This window comes from Hemitrygon akajei, chromosome 31, assembly GCF_048418815.1.
Source record: "Hemitrygon akajei chromosome 31, sHemAka1.3, whole genome shotgun sequence".
Taxonomy (NCBI): domain Eukaryota; kingdom Metazoa; phylum Chordata; class Chondrichthyes; order Myliobatiformes; family Dasyatidae; genus Hemitrygon; species Hemitrygon akajei.
Window position 1 is genome coordinate 12972550 of NC_133154.1, and position 22863 is coordinate 12995412.

Genomic DNA, 22863 nt, shown 5'->3' on the forward strand with positions numbered 1-22863 from the left:
CGGGGTACTGATTGTGGATGATCAGCCATGATCACATTGAATGGCGGTGCTGGCTCGAAGGGCCGAATGGCCTACTCCTGCACCTACTGTCTATTGTCAGGGAACCATATACACAGTCGGCCCTCCTTACCCGCGGGTTCCGCATGCGCGAATTCAACCAACCACGAATCGAGAAAACCTGGAAGTTCTCTTCTAGCATTCATTCAAGCATCGTGCGCTACTTTGTTCCCGTGGAAAAAAATGGCTCCTAAAAAGCTATTACGTGGTCAAAGCAAATCCTCAGAGTGCTATCTCTCACCGAGTGTGTGGCTAGAGGACATGTCACAGAAGCATGTCCCTGTCGATGGCCAAATTATACGTGAAAAAGCTCTTAGTCTCTATGAGCACTACTGTGATGGGGTTGATGAGAGCGAGAGAAAGGAGTTTAAGGCTGGTCAGGAATGGCTGGCTGGCTATGAAAAGCGCTACAGCCTCAAGAACGTAAAGATCACGGGAGAATCGGCATTCGAGGGCGTTCCCAGAGGAGCTCAAGAAACTCACAGAAAAGAAAGGCTACCTCGCAAGATTTGTTTGACGATGCAAAGAAAAAGAAGAGACAGCTTCCTATAACAATGTTTCTAACTAGAGCATCCTCAATTTTGAAGTCTCGACGTTCAACGCCTGAAGATCCTCAGCCCTCAACCTCCACAGTTCCCGACTTTAGTATTATTGAGCCTCCCCCAAAGCGTCCTTATTCCCTAAACAAGACAGTGTACAGGTATCAACAACACACACAAAATGCTGGTGGAACACAGCAGGCCAGGCAGCAGATATAGGGAGAAGCGCTGTCGACATTTCGGGCCGAAACCCTTCGTCAGGTCTGTACAGGTATTACAAGTTTTACTCGCCATTTGATCATTGTTCGCCTCCCGTCTTGTTCGTTTGCTGCTTGTGTGGTGAGCGAAAGGAACGTAGTTTTTTTTCCTTTGTCAATATTCCTTAAACAAGACAATTGGTTACGTGTCCCGTAACGGGTCAAAAAGAATCAGAGAAATGGACACACCTGGAGTCTGAGTCTTCCTTTATCAATTCTATTTTACTAGTAATTACGTGAATAAATTAATATAAAACAAGATAAAGTAAACAGGTTAGCAGAGTATATGTATATGTGTGTATATATGTGTGTGTGGGGGGGGAGGAGAGGGAGAGAGAGCGAGGGAGGGAGGGAGAGAGAGAGAGAGAGAGAGGGAGAGAGAGAGAGAGAGAGAGAGAGAGAGAGGAGAGGGAGAGAGAGAGAGATAGATCTCCTCCTATTCCTGAAACCTATTTAAAAGCCACCAACCTGTGACCAGAAACAAGGAGATGCCGTCTTCTGTGGTGGAGTTATTAACCCCAGACCAGGGTTAAACACACCGATAGCTCCCCACCGGTCACCCCTTTGTCCACACTGTGAGCAAAACCCCCCACCCCTGTCGTGGGCACACAAACCTCACCGTCCCACTTGCCTCTGGAGTCGTGCGTCTCATTAAAAAGTCCTTGTATCTATCTCAGTAGCGCGGAACACCAGCTGCCCATCATATAGCTCTGCCTTTCAGTTTCCAAGGCAAATCAATCACCGACTCTCTCGTCCCTGCTGCTGAATTAGTACACAAGCTGTTCGCTCCCCCTCTCTCTCTCTCTCTCTCTCTCTCTCTCTCTCTCTCTCTCTCTCTCTCGTTGAAAGGAACAGTCCACTTTAAAATAATCCTTCAGATCTCGTCACAAATTCACATAGCATTTCCATTGTATTAGATGTTATAAATTCTGTAATCTAGAGATGATTAAAAGTTTTACTCGTTTGATCATTGTTCGCCTCGCGTCTCGTTCGTTCGCTGCTTGTGTTGTGAGCGAGAGGAACATGTACAGTTTTTTTCCTTGTCAAGACTCCCTAAGCACTACAGTGTAACAACTATTTGCATAGCATTTACATTGTATTAGGTATTATAAGTGATCTAAAGTATCCGGGAGGATGGCGTAGGTTATATGCAAATACTACGCCATTTTATTTAAGGGACTTGAGCATCCGTGTTTATAGGTAAACGCGGGAGATCCCGGAACCTATCCCTTGTGGATAAGGAGGGCCGAATGGACTCCCGTCCCTCTTCTACAACACTGCCAAGGGCCCTGGTGTTTTCAAGTCTTGATTTAAATACAGTAACTTGCACAGCTCTGAATTAATCTTCATTTGCCCTTATACATCCCATTTATCTTGCTGAACAAAATCCTGTTTTAATTCTTCCATTTTTAAAATCTTTTTTATTAATTATTATTAGAGATCAACAAAAGATACATTAAGGTAATCAAGTCAATACATCATTATGTACAATGAAGAATTAAATTAGCAAATAACTGTTTAACAAAGCTAAGCAATATATCAATAATACAAAGAAAAAATAAAGTGTTAAGAATATTTTTTGAAAGAGAAAAAAGAACCCCTACTAACTAAAATAAAATGAAAAAAAAAAACATTGGGAGGGCAACCCCGGAGCTATACATCATACAAGCTTCCATAGAAGAAAATCATCAATCTGCCAACTCAAATCCATTTAAACAAAAACCGGAAGGAAACCATATTAATTAACTCAAATCAGAGATGATAGTAGTGGTTCTTAATAACCATCATAGATCATAAAGCATAGAGCAGAACTAGGCCATCTGCCATTTGGTCATGGCTGATTTATTTTCCCTCTCAGCCCCATTCTCCTGCCTTCTCCCTGTAACCTTTGACACCCTTACTAATCAAGAACCTATCAACCTCCACTTGTCAACCCAATGTCTCGGCCTCCACAGCTGTCTGTGGCAATGAATTCCATAGCTTCACCACCCTGTGGCTAAAGAAATTCCTCCTCATAGATATTCTAAATAGATGTTTATGTATTCTGAGGCTATGTCCTTTGATTCTAGACTCTCCCACTATTGGAAACATACTTCCCATGCTCACTCTCTCCAGTCCTTTCAGTATCCACTATGTATCAATGAGATTCCAACAAGAGGACCACATCCTTGTCGTTGTGTTTGGAGGCTTGCATGTCTCAATAACCCGGAGAGCTGGATTCAGGGCTCTTGGTAGGGTCACCCATGCCAAACCGGTCAAAGGGTAGATAGATAGATAGATAGATACTTTATTCATCCCCATGGGGAAATTCAACTTTTTTTCCAATGTCCCATACACTTGTTGTAGCAAAACTAATAGACTCAGAGTGGTCCTCCGGTCCTCCATGTTCAACGACCCTGAGCGGTAAAACACAACTGTTCTGGGAACAGCGATGAGGAATCCTTCTACACCTGAGTGTGACGGTATTCCCGAGTCTCCACCCAGAAAATGCATGACTGACGGTAGTGAATACTGGGAGGAAGCTGCTGCCACGATGAAGGAAGCCCTGAACACCGCCAGAGATGGAGGACCCTCTTCGCTGCCCTAAACGCCTGCAGCATAATGGTCAGTGAGTAAAGTCAGTGAGATTCCCCTTCCTTCCTCTAGCTCCATCGAGTACAGGCGCAGAGACATCAAGCACTTCTCATATGTTAGCCCCTTCATTCCTGGGGGTATTCTTGTAAACTTCCTCTGGACCCCTCTCCAATGCGAGCACCTCTCGCTTCAGCTAGCGGCTTAATATAGGGGGTGACAGCCCCCGGCCCAGCCAAACTTAAGAAATCTCATTTGGGTGGATGCTGTGCAATGTGTCGCCTGTTGCAAATCAGTACCCTGAAGTAACAAATAGTACACAATATTTGATTAAAGCTTTATAATTCTCCTTTGACTATATGGTTAGTAAAGAACATTTTTTTAAAAAAGAAAAAGGGCCCAATCTTTTGAAACAGTCTATTGCGCAACGTTGGAGCTCACTGATAATGTTGGTCGTCCACCATCGACCTCCTCCAATCGTTCGCTGCCCTTCGGACCCTCGCTCCAAGTCCACTTGGTCTGGCGGTCTACCAGCTATCTCCATTCGCGTCTTCTCTCCTCATCTCTTCCCAGCAAAAGACCGCGAAAATCTTTTTTCCAGACTCACAAGAAAGAACCACAGCATTCCAAACCCCGTTATCTCCAGTCATAACCCAAACATTGCAGCTCCAGAGAAACCGTTACATTATCAGCGAAACCTTACAGCACGTTACACAGCTGTGAAACCTTACAGCATGTTACACTTGGATACGGGGCCCAAAACTACATAAATGCCGTATCTTCAATGTCTACAGCACGCCATATTTTAGCAGTGTTGGTCTTAGTGTTTCTCAATAAGCTGCTGAGGGAGTGGAAGTGACCAGCAGCTCCTACAGTAGTGCATTAATGATGGGCTGAGAGTTAACTTGCGCAGGAAACCCACAATGTTCTTAGGAATGGAGGCTCCTGGTTCATGAAGTGGCAAGGGTAGGGTGGGGCATCAAAGAGTCACCTCCATTTCAACCCCTGAAGTACCTAGCCTGTCAGTCCTGACCTCACACTGAAGATCTTCAGCCTCAAGAAGCTGATGCTGAGCCATTTGTTCCACTTCAGGGCCCCAAACAGTCCCTCCAGGTGAGGCAACACTTCACTTGTGAGTCTGTTGGGGTCATCTATTGCATCCGGTGCTCCCGGTGCGGCCTCCTCCGCATCGGCGAGACCCGACATAGATTGGGGGACCGCTTCGTCGAGCACCTCTGCTCCGTCCGCCACAACAGACAGGATCTCCCGGTTGCCACCCACTTCAGCTCTGCTTCACATTCCCATTCGGATATGTCCATACCCCTCTACTGCCATGATGAGGCCAAACTCAGGCTGGAGGAGTAACACCTCATCTACCGTCTGGGTAGTCTCCAGCCCCTTGGTATGAACATCGAATTCTCCAACTTCCGGTAAATTCCCTTCCCCCATCCCTCTTTCACTCTGCCTCCTCTTCCAGCTGCCTAGCACCTCTCTCATGTTTCTGCCTTCTTCTACTACCCATAGTGCTTTCCCCTTACATTCCTTCTTCACCTCTCCTGCCTATCCCCACCCTGCTTCCCCTCCCCCACCCCTCTGATTGGTTTTCCACCCTCCCCCCACCTTCTTTATAGGGCCCCTGCCCCCTCCTTCTTCAGTCCTGTTGAAGGGTCTCAGCCCGAAACGTTGACTGCTCGTTTCCACGGATGCTGCCCGGCCTACTGAGTTCCTCCAGCTTGTTTGTACGTGTTGATTTGACCACAGCATCTGCAGTGTACTTTGTGTTCCACTTCAACGTTCACCTGTTTATGTTATTTATTACCTTCTGAAATATTACATAAACACACAAAACTCTGCAGATGCTGGGAATCCAGAGCAACACGTACAAACTGCTGGAAGAGCTCAGCAGGTCAGGCAGCATCTACGGAAATGGGCAAACAGTTGATGTTTGAGGCAGAGACTCTTCTTCAGGACCGGTAAGGAAGGGGGAAGTTGCCAGAGTAAAAAGGTGGGGGGAAGGGAAAGGAGGAGAGCCAGCAGGTAATAGGTGAAGCCAGGTGAGTGGGAAAGGGAAAGGGCTGGAGAAGAAGGAATCTGATAGGAGAGGAGAGTGGACCTGGGGGAGAGGTGAGAAGAGGTAAGAGGCCAAAGAGGGGAATAGAAGAAGAGGGGAGGGGAAGGGAAACATTTCTTTTTACCGGAAGCAGAAATCAATATTCATGCCATCAGGTTGGAGGCTACCCAGATGAAATATAAGGTGTTGCTCCTCCACCGTGAGAAGGCCGTGGACCGACACGTTGGACTGGAATGAGAACGGGAATTAAAATGCTTGGCCACCAGGAAATTCTGCTTTTGGCGGATGGAGCTGAGGTGCTCAATGAAGAGGGTCGCCCAATTTACGATGGGTCTCACCAGTGTAACTCACCAACTGCCCTGCCCAAGATTGCAAGGAACTGCAGACAGCTCAGCACATCATGGACCCCCTTGGTTTAACGGTAAGGCTCCATGGCATGTCAGAAGTTTGGTCAAGGAATTAAAAGGGAGGCGTTGAGTCCCAGTCTAGGCATTTGGAGGTAAATTCGTTGGGAATGATAGTATTGAAGGAGAAGCTGTAGTCAAAGAGCAATTGTCTAACATTGGCACCTTTACTGTCCAGATGCTCCAGAGATGAGGGCAGGGCCAGGGAGATGGCGTTTGCCTTAGACCTGTTTCACCAGAGTGCTGAGGGTTGAAGCTGTCTGGGAGACTGGAACTGCTGTGTGCCAGCTTCTCGAAGCACTTCATGATGGTAGATGTCAGAGCCCCCGGATGGTTCTCATTAAGGCACCTCACCTTATTTTTCTTCTGGGAAGATGGTGGTTTCCAGGTGGGAACCGTTAAAGGAATTAAAGGGAGGTTAAAAATGTCTGTTGTACACTCAATTCGATGGCAGCGTGCAGATACGTCTCTAGCAAAGGAGGTATGAAGTTCTCCTTCCCTCCGCTAGCCTGAAGGTCACCCATGGGCAAGGTATAGCACCTATTTAGCCCCCCACCCCCGATCAGGGTCTTGTGAAGCCATGGGAGCAGGTCGTAGATGACCGTATGAGCAGCTGGTGCATATCATAAGCCCTGGTTATACAACCACTGACGCCAGGCAGACAATCTCTGAAGGGTATTGACGATAGCAGCTGGGGTCACCCGTCTTGTAAAGACACTGCCTAGAAGAAGGCAATGGCAAACCACTTATGCAGAGAAATTTGCCAAGACCAATCGAGGTCATCCATGACCTCTGACATCGTATGGCACGGCACATAATGGCGATGATGGTACATCCATTAGCCTCTTTGTTAGGTACCTCCTGTATCTAATGAAGTGGCTGCTGAGTGTACGTTTGTAGGCTTCTGCTGATGTAGCCCATCCACTTCAAGGTTCAATCACAAACTAGAGAAAATCTGCAGATGCTGGAAATCAGAGCAACACACACAAAGTGCTGAAGGAAGTCAGCAGTCCAGGCAGCATCTATGGAAAAGAGTATAGTTGACATTTCGATCCACAACCCTTCAGCAGGACTGGAGAAAAAAAAGCTGAGGAGTAGATTTAAAAGGTGGGGCGAGGGGAGAGAGAAACACAAGGTGATAGGTGAAACCGGGAGGGGTAGGGATGAAGTAAAGAGCTGGGAAGTTGATCGGTGAAAGAGATACAGGGCTGGAGAAGGGGAGTCTGATAGGAGAGGACTGAAGGCCGTGGAAGAAAGGGGGGAGGAGCACCAGAGGAAGGAGATAAGGTGAGAGAGGGGGATGGGGAATGGTGAAGGGGGGGGGGTCATTAACAGAAGTTTGTGAAATCAATGTTCATGCCATCAGGTTGGAGGTTACCCAGACGGAATGTAAGGTGTTGTTCCTCCAACCTGAGTGTGGCCTCATCATGACAGTGGAGGAGGCCATGGATGGACATATCGGAACGGGGATGGGAAATGGAATTAAAATGGGTGGCCGCTGGGACATCCCGCTTGTTCTAGTTCAGGTTCAACGTGTTGTACGTTCAGAGATGCTCTTCTGCACACCACTGTTGTAACGCGTGGTTTTTTGAGTTACTGCCGCCTTCCTGTCAGCTTGAACCACTCTGACCATTCTCCTCTGACCTCCATCATTAACGGGGCATTTTTGCCCACAGAACTGCCACCCACTTTATTTTATTAGTGTTACATGGACAAAGAAAGAGGAACTGAGAGAACAAAGGAAAAAGAAAAGGCAGTTGCGGTTGTGTCATACTCCGACTAATGATATGAACAAATTTCAGTGAGAACAATTCATCTACAAAATAGCCAGATTCAAGTAGTGTGACACCTTGTGTGGAAACTAAGAAATTTCTAGAAAAAATACAGAAGCAACTGTACCGTAATTACTGGAAATTCACTGAACAATGGTGATTATATAAAAATACATTCAAGCAGGGTAAAATTAAACAAGATAAGTAACACCCCAATCCAACACTCCCACTAATTGTTGTATGGGTAACTGTCCTTCCAACAGGCTCTGATGTCCTCTGCACCTAACCTGATATTGTAACTTGTCCGAATTTCCCTAATGGTAGGTTTGTAGGCAGTAGCCCTTTGAGTTTTTAATAGTTCAATAATATTTTACTAATCTTGTGTATATATTGTTTGATAAAGCATTCTTGTTCATTTAAATAATTCATTACAGGTTATATGTATAAATACATGAATTTCATACGTCATCACACTACCATGTGATACGTGCACCCCTCGCTTAAAGTAAACTCGAAGTTAGACCCGCATTTCCCGGCTCTCGTGTCTTCCTTTGAATTAGTTTAACGTTTTGAAGTTACGAAACATAACATTGGGGAGGAGTTATTTTTAAAATGGATCTGTGACAGCTATTGACCTGTGAAGCACTACTAAAAGAAAATGCAGTGAGGAATATCGAATTAAATAAAAAACAGCGCGGCATGTGTACTTCTGAAGGGAAGAAATGATCGAGTTTTTTAAAAAGTAAGAATTTATGAGTTCATAAAGAGTGAGTACTAAGTGATAATAATTATTTAAAAAATCAGAAATGGCTGGCTATATCGGAAAGATTGACGTGTTTGATTACACAATGGGTAATTGGCTCATGTATACTGAGCTAATTCAACAATATCTTGAAGCAAGTGAAATAGCCAATGAGAAACAAGAACCAACTGTGCTGAGTGCATTGGGTTTAAACGTGCTTCAAAGTCGAACTGCGGTAATCAAACCAGCTGAAATGAGCTTTCCTGATATTGTCAAAGTAATGTAAGACTATTTAGAACTGAAGCTGTTGTTGATTTCAGAACGCTTTAGGGGTTTCATAACAGGAATCAAAAGGAAGGAGAGTCCATTTCAGCAAAGGTGGCTGAATTGAAGTGATTGAGCATTGTCAGTTCAGTCACGGGCTTAATGTTACACCAATAGATCATCTAGTTTGTGGAATCTTACAAGAAAGAGTTCAAAAATGGCTCCTAACTGGAGCACAACTTACCTTCAAAAGAGCAGTTGATTTTGCTGTTTCAGTGGAAACAGCAGACAGAGATGCAATTGAGTTGCAGTCAGGAATGAAAGTGAACTTGAACAAAATTGCAGTCTTTAGCCGGAGGCCTGCCTGGCCGAACAAATTGTGTTAACATTGTGCCAGGGGCTCTCACACACCGGACCAAGGCAGGTTTAAGGGTGAAACTTGCAGAAAATGCAACCAAGTAGGACACATACAACGAGTACGTTGAGCTAACAAAAATAAATGGACTACACAGGGAAGAGAAAAAGCTCAAAATTGAAGTTACATAAAGAGCACTAAACTGCACACTGTTGATTAAAAAAAAAGGATAATGGTGAGAGTGACACAGGACAGTAGCCTTGAGATTTACAAGTGTGAAAATTAACAATAGACAAGTAATATGGCTTACACCAGAAGTGAGCAACACATTAATTAAAATTGAATTGAACACTACCTCTGTGTTTCAGTCATTTCAGAAAATGAGTTTGAAGGGCATTTCAAAGATACTGAGCTGAAGTCTGTAGATATCCAACTCATAATGGGGAAAAGGTAACTCCAATGTGGGAATGACATTTGTAACAGTGAAACACAACAACCAGTAAGCCACATTGGGCCTGAAATGTGGTAAAAAAAAGGAGGGCCAGCATTGTGGGGATGTGACTAGTTGAGGCAACTACAGCTTGATTGGCGATCCATCCACCATTTGCATGCCACATCCCCTGAAATGAAGCCAGCTGAATGTGAATTAAGGAAGGTCTCCAAGCTGGACACCATGAACTGTTGCCCAACGGAGGATAAACAGATCTCAGCCTCTAGCTGGAAAGAATATTGGACCAAGGAAGGACCGTGCTGCTCAGAGGAAGTGTGAAAATAACGGAAGTAGCGGTCCAACTGCAACAGTTTATGTTGGCAACATATCTGATAAAACTTCTGATACATTAATCAGGCAGTTACTTGCGAAATGTGACTTGATTTTAAGATGGAAGAGACTTTAAGGAGCTACAAGGAAGTTGCAAGCATTCAGCTTTTGTGAGTATAAAGAACCAGAATCTGCTCGGCCTGCATTAAGATTATTGCATGAATTTCAAGTGGGAGACAATAAGTTGCTTGTGAAAGGAGACGCAAAGACCGAAGCCCAGCTGGACGAATGGAAGGCCAAAAAGAAAGAAGTCAATGGAGGTACGAAGACAGAGGATTTTCAGATGATGTTGGGGGGTGAGGGAACCAAGAGGAGCATTGAAGGATTAATAAGAGGATACTCCAGCGAACTAAATGCACCTTCCCAAGATGAAGATGCACAAACTTGAAGAAGAAAAAGGAAGGAGAAGAAAGGTGTCTACAGCTGTATGAACCACTTCCTGTAGTCCCAAAGTCAACTCTTGCAACCATCACGGAGGAGGTCCCAGCCACAAGTCTCACTGACCGAGCATAGGGGTCCTCCTTGTCAGGAAAGATGTATCCCACAAGAGTAAGAAATCATCCACTGTGATTGAATCTTTAGGCCTGAATGGGACAATTTAAAATTTACTCTGCCATTGACGTCTGTATATAGTAGTTGTATAGGGTACTGTGTATATAGTTGAGATGTGTTCTATATAGAGTTGGAGTTTATAGCTAAGCAGGGAGGAGAGTTGTGAACTTGATATTTCAATAATATTTGAGTAATTATATTTATTGTTTGATTAAGCAACCTTGTTCGTTTAAATAATTCATTATGGGTTTTATATATATAAATATGTTAACTGCATACATCATCATTCTACCAGGTGATACATGCATGTCTCACATAAAGTAAAGTTGAAATTAAACCTGCATTTTCTGACTCCCATGTCTTCCTTTGAACTAGTTTAATGTTTTGAAGTTACAAAAACATAACAGTAATGATAGCACCCTGGTCCATAGGTTGTACCAATGAAGGGTTGCTAGGCAATAAAAATAATCCAAATTTACTGTCATCAACATCCATACCCAGGGTATAAGTTCCACAAAGATGAGCTTTTAGCAGCAGCCCAGTACATTTAAAGCATAAGTTAACACAAACTTGAATTAACATTAAATGCTACCTTAATGTTGTCAGCATCTCTCAATGATCATTGGATATTCAGGGCCATTGTCAATGAAGAATGTGGTCCTATTGTCCAGTTTATTCTTTGCAGAATATCACATAATGAAGTGTCAATGATGAGGGGGGAGGGTTAACAATGTTTCCTTATGAAAAAATAAGATTTTTATCTAATTCTTTATAATTGTTGAATGTTGCTTTTTCTTGCATGTCACGCCAACACACCACAGCAAATTCCTAATATATGTAAATGTATGTATATGATGAATAAAGTTGTTCCCTGATGACATAAATTTGGAAGGTCAATGACTTCATCTAGTTTATTAGTTAGCTCTCCACACCACTGGACAATTGGTCTTTGAGTAGCCTTTTAAAGTCCTTTGGATGCCTGGATGGTACGTTAATCGTTACCTTACCGTTACCCAGAGTGTGCAGCTGTGACAACAAGGGTTGCCATCGTCTCAGTGACAGATGGTTGCTGTATTGGATCTCTGTTCATTTTCTGATCCTTAGCTTTCTTCTGGGAGTCAGGAATGACAAGCAGTCTTCATTCCAAGATTTCCATTTATTTTATAAATGGAAATTCCTTTAGTCTCGTGAGCCCATGGATTTGCGCCTGGGCAGGGTTGTATGGGAGACAGGCAGTTGCCCAAGCTGCAAGCCTTCCCCTCTCCATGCCACCGATGTTGTCCAAGGGAAGGGCACTAGGACCCAAGCAGCTTGGCACCGGTGACGTCGCAGAGCAATGTGTTGTTAAGTGCCTTGCTCAAGGACACAACACAGACGGACAGCCACCTCAGCTGAGGCTTGAACCAGTGACCTTCAGATCACTAGCCTGATACCTTATCTACTAGGCCACGCCCCAACACATCTATTTATTTTAGAGTACAAACAAATGTACAAGTACTAAGCAAACTAATAAAGAGCAGAGAAACAATGCTAAGAGAGGAATTGATGCCAAGTAAGACAAAAGAATTCCTAGATGGAGATAAACTAGTTAATAGGCTACATAATAAAAACAATTACATCACATGGGTAATGTGCTAATATTTAGTCAACGAAAAATGAGAAAGGTGATAGATTGTTAGTTTAGCTACTGCCAGTGAATGTGAAAAATACACAAGTTTGTTAACAGTATAAATTTCATTTAAAAAAGTATTATTAAAAAATAGCAACACACACAAAATGCTGGTAGAACACAGCAGGCCAGGCAGCATCTATAGGGAGAAGCGATGTTGATGTTTCGGGCCAAGACCCTTCGTCAGGACTAACCGAAAGGAAAGGTAGTAAGAGATTTGAAAGTAGAGGGGAGAGGGGGAAATGCGAAATGATAGGAGAAGACCGGAGGGGGTGGGATGAAACTAAGAGCTGGAAAGGTGATTGGCGAAAGTGATAGAGAGCTGGAGAAGGGAAAGGATCATGGGACGGGAGGCCTCGGGAGAAAGAAAGGGGGGGGGGGAGTACCGGAGGGAGATGGAGAACAGGCAAACAACTAAATATGTCAGGGATGGGGTAAAACGGGGAGGAGGGGCTGTGTTGCCTTTAAGGCATTTGTTTAGTTTATTATATTTTTGCTTTAGTAATTTGTTTGTAATCGTTTTCTAGTTTAAGTTAAAGTTGTTTAAAGTAAATTTGTTGTCTGTGATATAACGCGGCATGCGATGACGTCACACCCGGTTACGCCGCGTCTTGTGGGAAAATACTGGTTTGGAGGAATGGGAAGGAGGGGGCTTATGTGTGTGCAGGATCAGCGTGAGAAAAGTTTTCTTTCTACGCACTAGAAACATCAGTGAAGCAACGCCGTAAGTTCATAAGATAATCGATATGTTGAATTAAAAATGTTAATGCTGATTCTGTTAAAAGTAATGATGGTTGATAAAGTTTATGTTTTTTGTTATTTAAAGAGTTGCGGATAGTTTGTGTTGAAGTGTATTTAAAGCCAGTCGATGGCGTAGATAGATTCTGACTGTATGTTGCACTTTAATGTAATATAGTTGTTGTAGTTTTACTTTTGCAAGTATTTATGATGTAAATGTGATGCCAAGAAGGAAACAAATACTGTATATATTTTGTATTGTTTTAACAACAGTTTTCACCATACGTTAATATGGAAGAGTGAACAGTAAACGGTTAATCTTACTGGGACCGCCTCATTGACTGGTTTAAGCTTGGTGTTTAGTTCAGAGTTCTTTTACACCTGTGCGAGAACACTGCAGTGAAAAGGCGGCATTACCAGGTGTTTCAAGTGCTGCAATAACAACTCGATCCAGCATCAAGTCGTTGCCATCCAGCGACAGGGGCAGTAGGGCATCAACAAATAAGGATGCCCATGCAAGCGCTAAGGCAGAAGCCGCCAAGGTGCGAGCGTTGTACGCCGAACAAGAAGCAAAATTGAAAATGGAAAAGGCTGCCAGAGAAAAGGAAGCGGCTGCCAGAGAAGCCGAAAACCAGTTGGAAAAGGTAAGGATAGAGTCAGAGTTAGAAGTGCTGACGCTACACCGAGAAGCAGAAGCTGCCAGGGTGGAAGCAGAGATATTAGAAAGTGCTGAAGAAATGCATGTTCTGGATGACGTAATTGGAACGCACAAGCGACTATGTCCGATCTCAAATGGACTTGAAGATTCGTTCTTCCTCTCCATACTTATATGCTAATATCCTACCTCATGAGGATGTTATTGAGACTCAGAGAGGCCCAATTGCATCACATCCATCTGAGGAAGACAATTTACCCTTGCAACTCCGCTACGAATTGAAGAATGAAAGGGCTGATAACAAATACTTCTCGACACCAAACTTACCAGATTTGGCGAGAGGAGAGGCAAAGGCTGAATTCAGAACAGCAAATCCCATAACAAATGTACACCCTCAGTCATATACCCGCCGACATATTCCCCCAGCCAGCATGCCACTTGCAGTTGAACCCATGGCACAGTATTTAGCACAATGAGATCTCGTCACTTCAGGACTATACCAGTTTGACGATAAACCTGAAAATTACCGTGCATGGTACTCCTCATTCGCCAACGCTATCCACGGAGTCCAGCTCGGAGCAACCCAAGAGTTGGATCTTATGACGAAATGGCTGGGAAAAGAATCATGCGAGCAGGTGAGACGCATACGCTCAGTGTACATTAACAACCCCAAGCTAGCCTTACACAAAGCATGGGAGAGACTTCGGGAGTGCTATGCGGCCCCTGAAATTATTGAAACGGCACTATTTTGATGTCTGGAAAATTTTCCCAAGGTGTCAGCCAAGGACCACACTAAGTTAAGAGAGCTTGGAGATCTACTCATGGAGATTCAAGGCGCCAAAGAAGATGGCTACTTAACTGGTCTGTCACACCTAGATACTTCATACGGGATTAGACCAATCGTGGACAAACTTCCATTTGGGCCGCAGGAAAGGTGGGTGTCTGTTGGCTCAGAGTACAAGGAAGAGAACGATGGTCGATTTCCTCCCTTTGAGTATTTCACTAGGTTTGTGTGCAAGGAGGCGAAGAAGCGAAACGACCCTAGCTTCATGAGTCCAGGTAGCAGTACAATTTACACCAAGCCAGTTAAATCCACTTCGAATAATTTCAACATAAATAAACCTGTCTCAGTACGTAAAACTGAAGTCTTTACAACTAACAATGACCCTAGCAAGAATTGTCCATTGCACAACAAACCCCACCCCCTCAAAAAATGCAGAACGTTTAGGAAAAAACCCTTTGAAGAGAGGATGGCCCTTCTCAAGGAGAAAAAAATATGTTTTAAATGCTGTTCCTCTAACTCTCACCTTGCTGGAGGGTGTACGATCTCTGTGAAGTGCCCAGAATGTAATAGCACTAATTACAATGGGACCATGCATCCTGGCCCGTTACCGCAAACCGACAAAGCTCCTTCATCCTCACAACAGGACGGCGGGGAGGGAGAGGCTCACTCCAGGACAACTGTTGTCAGCTCGAGCTGCACAGAAGTTTGTGGTCAAGCTCAGTCAAGCCATTCTTGTTCAAAGATCTGCCTCACTAAGGTGTACCCTAAGGGAGCCAAAGACAAGGCCATCAAAGCCTATGTAATTCTGGATGACCAGAGCAATCGCTCACTAGTCAGACCAGAGTTCTTTGACTTGTTCAACATTGAGAGTAATCAGTTCCCATACTACCTTAGAACTTGCTCAGGCAGCGTGGAAACTTATGGAAGGAAGGCAGAAGGCTTCCAGCTCGAGTCCCTGGATAGTAAAGTTGTCCTCTGTCTCCCTCCACTCTTAGAGTGCAATGAAATTTTGAACAACCGCACTGAGATCCCGACGCCAAGTGCGGTGCGACACCAGCCGCATCTCCACCACATCGCCAAGCACATCCCAGAACTGGATCCAAAAGCAGAAATACTCCTGCTATTAGGAAGAGATGTTCTCCAGGTGCACAAGGTTAGGCAGCAGGTCAATGGACCACACGACGCCCCCTTTGCCCAACGCCTGGATCTGGGCTGGGTGGTGATAGGAGAGGTGTGCCTTGGCAATGTACACAAACTGTCAGTTAACACACTCAAGACCAATGTGCTGGAGAGTGGCCGCCATTCAATTTTTCAACCCTGCACAAGTTTCGTGTGTATCAAGGAAGCACGACAAGGCTTTAACAAATGTAAAGTAACCGACAAGACGCTGGGTCAGTCAGTCTTCGCTCAAACTGAGCATGATAATAAACTTGCTCCATCAGCACAAGACGCCATTTTCTTAGAAATAATGGACACCAAGGTCTTCAGAGACGAAGCAAATAATTGGGTCGCCCCACTACTTTTCAGAGAACCACGCCAGTGCTTGCCAAACAACAAAGAGCAGGCAGTCAAGTGGTTCACGTCTTTGCAAAAAACCCTGAAAAGGAAACCTGAGATGCAGCAACAATACGTAGCATTTATGGAGAAGATCTTCGCTAATGGACATGCTGAGGTAGCACTGCCACTGAGAGAAGGTGAAGAGTGCTGGTACCTCCCAACGTTTGGGGTTTACCACCCACAAAAGCCCAATCAGATCAGGGTGGTCTTTGACTCCAGTGCTCAGTGCGCTGGTATCTCCCTTAATGACGTGCTCCTTACAGGCCCCGACATCAACAATACCCTTCTCAGGGTCCTGCTGCGCTTCTGGAAGGAGAAGGTCGCAATCTTAGCGGACATCCAGCAGATGTTCCATAGCTTCTTAGTACAGGAGGACCATCGCAATTTCCTCCGTTTCTTATGGCGCAAATGTAACTTACCTCGCACTGTGGATGAATTGGCCCAGGCAAAGGGCGTCATCTTTAAAGCAACTCAAAGAGCAGCTTTTGCAAGGGAGTTTTTGGCTCTCCAAGTTAATAAACCAATACCAAAGGACAGCCCCTTGAGGAAATTCAACCCGATCCTGAAGAACGATATCATCTGCATTGGAGGCCGGTTAATACACTCCCACCTTCCAGCTGCAGAAAAGAGCCCAGTAATCCTGCCCAAAGATAGCCATGTGTCCTTACTGCTCACTCGCCATCACCATGAACAAGTAAGGCATCAGGGCCGTCACCTGACGGAAGGAGCAATAAGGGCAGCGGGACTGTGGATCTTGGGAGGTAAAACACTGATCAATTCAGTACTTCATAAATGTGTAACCTGCAGGAAACTGCGAGGGAAGCTGGAAGCTCAACGTATGGCGGACCTCCCACCAGAACGCCTCGAAGCCTGTCCTCCTTTTACATATGTGGGGCTCGATGTATTTGGTCCCTGGACTATCACTACGAGGCGTACCAGAGGGGGACAGGCAGAGAGCAAGCGGTGGGCCATTATGTTTAGCTGCATGAGTTCAAGAGCGGTACACATTGAGGTAATCATATCTTTGGATACATCCAGCTGCATTAACGCTCTCAGGCGCTTCTTTGCGCTAAGAGGCCCTGCAAAACAGTTAAGGTCTGATTGCGGCATGAACTTTGTTGGAGCGTCCAAGGAGCTGGGGATGGACAAAATGGTGCAAAGGTACCTCAGTCAGCAGGGATGCAACTGGGAGTTTCACATGGGAGGCGCATGGGAGCGGATGATTGGTATCGCCAGAAGAATTCTTGATTCACTGTTTCTGCAGCAACGCACCTGATTGACCCACGAGGTACTGTGCACACTAATGGCAGAGGTCACAGCCATTATAAATACACGACCACTCCTACCTGTGTCTTCTGACCTGGAAAACCCCTTCATACTCTCGCCATCAATGCTCCTTACGCAGAAGGCAGGAGCTCCCCCTCCACCTGGGGACTTCTCTGATGAGGATTTGTACACAAAGCAATGGAGACAGGTTCAGGCTCTTGCAAATCGGTTCTGATCTCGTTGGAGACATGAATATCTACCTTTGTTGCAACACAGACAAAAGTGGACAGAACCCCACAGGAATCTTCAAGTTGGAGATTTAGTCCTGCTCAGGGACAAGCAAATCACCTGCAACAGCTGGCCAATGGCCAGAATCACTGCCACATTCCCTAGTAGGGATGGACATGTCAGGAAGGTTGAGTTGAAAACTTCTGACCAAGGGGATGTGAAAACTTACCAAAGGCCAGTTGCAGAAGTCATTCTACTTCTACCTCAGGACTGATTTAGAGACTGAAGTTTTGTATTATGTTCATTGTGACCTTACGAAGGTCAGGCGGGGAGTGTGTTGCCTTTAAGGCATTTGTTTAGTTTATTATATTTTCGCTTTAGTAATTCATTTGTAATCGTTTTCTAGTTAAAGTCAAAGTTGTTTAAAGTAAATTCATTGTCTGTGATATAACGCGGCATGCGATGACGTCACACCCGGTTACGCCGCGTCTTGTGGGAAAATACCGGTTTGGAGGAACAGGAAGGAGGGGGCTTATGTGTGTGCAGGATCAGCGCGAGAAAAGTTTTATTTCTATGCACTAGAAACGTCAGTGAAGCAACGCCATAAGTTCATAAGATAATCGATATGTTGAATTAAAAATGTTAATGCTGACTCTGTTAAAAGTAATGATGGTTGATAAAGTTTATGTTTTTTGTTATTTAAAGAGTTGCGGATAGTTTGTGTTGAAGTGTATTTAAAGCCAGTCGATGGCGTAGATAGATTCTGACTGTATGTTGCACTTTAATGTAATATAGTTGTTGTAGTTTTACTTTTGCAAGTATTTATGATGTAAATGTGATGCCAAGAAGGAAACAAATACTGTATATATTTTGTATTGTTTTATCAACAGTTTTCACCATATGTTAATGTGGAAGAGTGAACAGTAAACGGTTAATCTTACTGGGACCGCTTCATTGACTGGTTTAAGCTTGGTGTTTAGTTCAGAGTTCTTTTACACCTGTGCGAGAACACTACAGGGGCATTAACAGAAGTTAGAGAAGTCAATGTTCATGCCATCAGGTTGGAGGCTACCCAGCCAGTATATAAGGTGTTGTTCCTCCAACCTGAGTTTGGATTCATCTTGACAGTAGAGGAGGCCATGGATAGACATATCAGAATGGGAATGGGACGTGGAATTAAAATGTGTGGCCACTGGGAGATCCTGCTTTTTCTGGCGGACCGAGCGTAGGTGTTTCACGAAACGGTCTCCCACTCTGTGTCGGGTCTCGCCAATATATAAAAGGGCACACCGGGAGCACCGGACGCAGTATACCACACCAGCCGACTCACAGGTGAAGTGTCGCCTCACCTGGGAGGACTGTCTGGGGCCCTGAATGGTGGTGAGGGAGGAAGTGTAAAGGCCAGGTGTAGCACTTGTTCCGTTTACAAGGATAAGTGCCAGGAGAGAGATCAGTGGGAAGGGATGGGGGGGACAAGTGGACAAGGGAGTCGCGTAGGGAGCGATCCCTGCAAAAAGCAGAAGGGGGGGGGGGGGGAAATGTGTTTGGTAGTGGGATCCCGTTGGAGGTGGCGGAAGTTACGGAGAATTATATGTTGGACCTGGAGGCTGGTGGGGTGGTAGGTAAGGACAAGGGGAACCCTATCCCGAATGGGGTGGTGGGTGGATGGGGTGAGGACAGATATGCGGGAAATGGGAGAGGTGCGTTTGAGAGCAGAGTTGATGGTGGACGAAGGGAAGCCCCTTTGCTTAAAAAAGGAAGACACCTCCTTCATCCTGGAATGAAAAGCCTCATCCTGAGAGCAGATGCGGCTGAGACGGAGGAATTGTGAGAAGGGAATTGTGAGAGAGGAATTGTCTTTTTGCAAGAGACAAGGTGGGAAGAGGAATAGTCCAGGTAGCTGTGAGAGTCTGTAGGTTTATAGTAGATATCAGTAGATAGGCCGTCTCCAGAGATGGAGACAGAAAGATCAAGAAAGGGGAGGGAGGTGTCGGAAATGGACCAGGTAAATTTGAGGGCAGGGTGAAAGTTGGAGGCAAAGTTAATGAAGTCGATGAGCTCAGCACGCGTGCAAGAGGCAGCGCCAATGCAGTCGTCGATGTAGCGAAGGAAAAGAGGGGGATGGATACCGGTATAGCCTTGGAACATGGACTGTTCCACAAAGCCAGCAAAAAGGCAGGCATAACTGGGACCCATACGGGTCTATACCCTTGGTTTGGAGGAAGTGGGAGGAGCCAAAGGAGAAATTATTGAAAGTAAGAACTAATTCCGCTAGACGGAGGAGAGTGGTGGTAGAGGGGATTTGGTTAGGTCTGGAATCCAAAAAAAACCGAAGAGCTTCGAGACCATCTCGGTGGGGGATGGAGGTGTATAGGGACTGGACGTCCATGGTGAAAATAAGACGGAGGGGGCCAGGGAACTTAAAATCATTGAAAAAATTCAAAGCATGAGAAGTGTGGAGAAATGTTGGAGGAACTCAGCAGGTCAGGCAGCATCTGAGGAAAGGAATAAAGGGTTGACGTATCGGGCCGAGACCCTTCATCAGGACTGGAAAGGAAGGGGGAAGAAGCTGGAATAAGGTGGTGAGGAGAGAGGAAGAGCCGCAAGCTGGAAGGTGAAGCCAGGTGAGGCGGAAGGTGGGTGGGAGTGGGAGGGCAGGATGAAATGTGATGAGAGGTGATAAGATAAAGGGCTGAAGATGAAAGAATGTGATAGAACTGGAAGAGTTCTTTCCCAGTTACCATCAGCATATAACCCGTAGCAGGGGTCCCAACATATTCGACCACTGTTATGCTAAGCTAAGGAATGCCCTTAGCTTCCTGGCCATTCTATGCCCAGACCACATTTTGGTAAATCTGATCACTAGGCTGTCCTTCTCATACCTGTCTACACACAGGGGCTAAAGAGCAAAGTTCCAGAGATTAGGACAACAAAAAAAGATAGTCACAGGAGGCAAAGGAGCAGTTATGGGATTGCCTCTAGTTGGTGGACTGGGCCGTGTTCAAGCGCTCATCTGTGGATCTGAATAAATACACCATGGCTGTCACAGACTTTATTAAAACAGTCGTTGACGAGTGTGTCTCCACAAAATCGTTCAGAGTCTTCCCCAAGCGGAAGTCCTGGATGAACCACGAGATCTGCAGGTTGCTGTGGTCCGGATCAGAGGCATTCAAGTCCAGTGACCGAGAGCTACAAGAGGTCCAGGAACGGTCTCCGGAAAGCTATCTCACAGGCGAAAGGTCTAAAGTAGAACCAACAAAGGATGCTCGACAGTTGTGGCAGGGTTTGAATGCGATCACCTCTTAGAAAGTAAAATCAAGCGATAGGCGACACCAGGGTTTTGCTTCCAGATGAGCTGAATGCCTTCAATGCTTGCTTTGACCATTATGACGTGGAGGAGCCATCACAAACTCCCAACGATCCTGTGATTTCAGTCACTGAGGCTGACTCGTGAGCAGCCTACAGGAGGGTGAACCCCTGAAAAGCATCTGGCCTAGAAGGGGTACCTAGCCTAAATGGGGTATCTGGCCCAGATGGGGTACCTGGCCAAGTACTAAAGACCTGAGCTGACCAACTGGCTGGAGTGTTCACTGAGATCTTTAACCTCTCACTTTGGCCGTCTGGGGCGCCCACCTGCTCCGAGCAGACTTCACTTATACTGTGAAGGAGTGTGCGGTAACCTGCCTCAATGACTATTGAGAGTTTGTGATAAAACAAATCACCTCCCGCCTGAGAAGTGACTTGGATCCACTTCAGTTTGACTGGAGCCACAGATGCCATCTCACTGGTTTTTCATTCAACCTTGGAACATCTGTGCAGCAAAGGAGCTTACATCAGGGTCCTCTTTATCAACTACAGCTTGGCATTCAATGCTATTATCCCCTCAGAACTAATCAATAAGCTTCAAGACCTTGGCCTCAATATCGCTTTGTGCAATTGGATGCTTGATTTCCTCACATGCAGACTCCAAGGCAGTTCAGATTGGGAACAACATCTCCTCCCAATCTCCATCAACACAGGAGCACCACAAGGCTGTGCGCTTTGCCCCCACTCTACTCGCTTTACCCTTATGACTGTGTGGCTAAGCACAGCTCCAATGCCATATTCAAGTTTGCTGACGACACCAATGCTGTTGGCTGAATCACAGGTGGTGACGGATCAGCATATAGGACAGAGATTTAAGATCTGGTTGAGTGGTGTCACAACAACCATCTCTCACTCAATGTCAGCAAGACCAGGGAGCTGATTATGGACCTCAGGAGGACAAAACCAGGGGTCCATGAGCCAGTCTTCATTCGGGGTGGTCAGAAGAGGAGAGGGTCACCAACTGTAAATTCCTCAGTGTTATAATTTCAGAGGCTCTCTCCTGGGCCCAGCACGTAAGGGCAATTGTGAAAAAGCACAGCAGCGCCTCTACATCCTTAGGAGTTTGCGAAGATTCGGCACATCTAAAACTCTGACAAACTTTTACAGATGTGTGGTGGAGAGGTCATTGACTGGTTGTATCCCAGCCTGGTATGGGAACACCAATGCCCTTTGAACGAAAAATGCTGCAAAAAAGTAATGGATACAGCTCAGTCCATCACGGGTGAAGGCCTCCCCATCATTGACCACATCTACACAGAGCACTGTCGTGAGAAAGCGGCATCCATCATCAGGGACCCCCGCCACCCAGACCGTGCTCTCTTCCTGCTACTGCCATCAGGAAGAAAGTACAGAAGCCTCAGGACTCACATCACCAGGTTCAGGAACAGTTATTACCCCTCAACCATCTGGCTCTTGAACCAGATGGGATAACTTCACTTGCCCCATCACTGAACTGTTCACATAACCTATGGACTCACTTTCAAGGACTCTTCATCTCATGTTCTCGATACTTATTCCTTATTTATTTATTGATGATTAAATCTTTGTTTTTGTATTTGCACAGATTGTTGTCTTTTGCACACCGGTTGAACGCCCAAGTTGGTGCGGTCTTTCATTGATTCTGTTATGGTTATTGTGGATTTATTGAGTACGTCCACAAGAAAATGAAGCTCAGAGTTGTGTACGATGACATATACGTACTTTGATAATAAATTTACATCTGTGACATTGTCTCAATGACAGATGATTACTGTTTACACAGATCATGAACACGTGGAGATGCAAGAGGCTGTGGATGCTGGTATCTGGAGCAACAAAATGCTGGAGGAACTCAGTGGGTCAGGCAGCATCTGTGGAAAGGAATGAAGAGTCAATGTTTCCGGTTGGATACCCTTAATCAGGAACTGGAAGTGAAGGGGGTAGAAGCCGGAATGAAGTGGTGAGGAGAAAGCTGGAAGGTGATAGGTGACACCAGACGAGAGGGAAGGTGGTGGGTGGGGGGGGGGGGGGAAATGAAGGTAGAAACTGGGCGGTGATGGGTGGAAAGGGTAATTGGCTGAAAAAAAAAGAATCTAATAGGAAAGGAGAGTGGACCAGGGGAGGAAGGGAAGGAGGAGGGGCTCCAGAGGGAGGTGAGGAGAAGGGGTAGGAGAGGAGCCAGAATGAGGAATGGGAAAAGGGAGATGGGGAAGGGTA

At 45.4% G+C, this 22863-nt stretch overlaps 1 long non-coding RNA gene across 2 annotated transcripts in view; it reads left to right on the forward strand.

The window, feature by feature from the left end:
- LOC140719073 (uncharacterized) overlaps positions 1-22863 on the forward strand; it is a 33684-nt gene that overhangs the window by 4232 nt on the left and 6589 nt on the right. For both annotated transcript variants that reach the window (XR_012096854.1, XR_012096853.1), the window contains exon 2: positions 22430-22606. This is a non-coding gene — a long non-coding RNA (uncharacterized lncRNA). The remainder of the gene's footprint in view (positions 1-22429; positions 22607-22863) is intronic.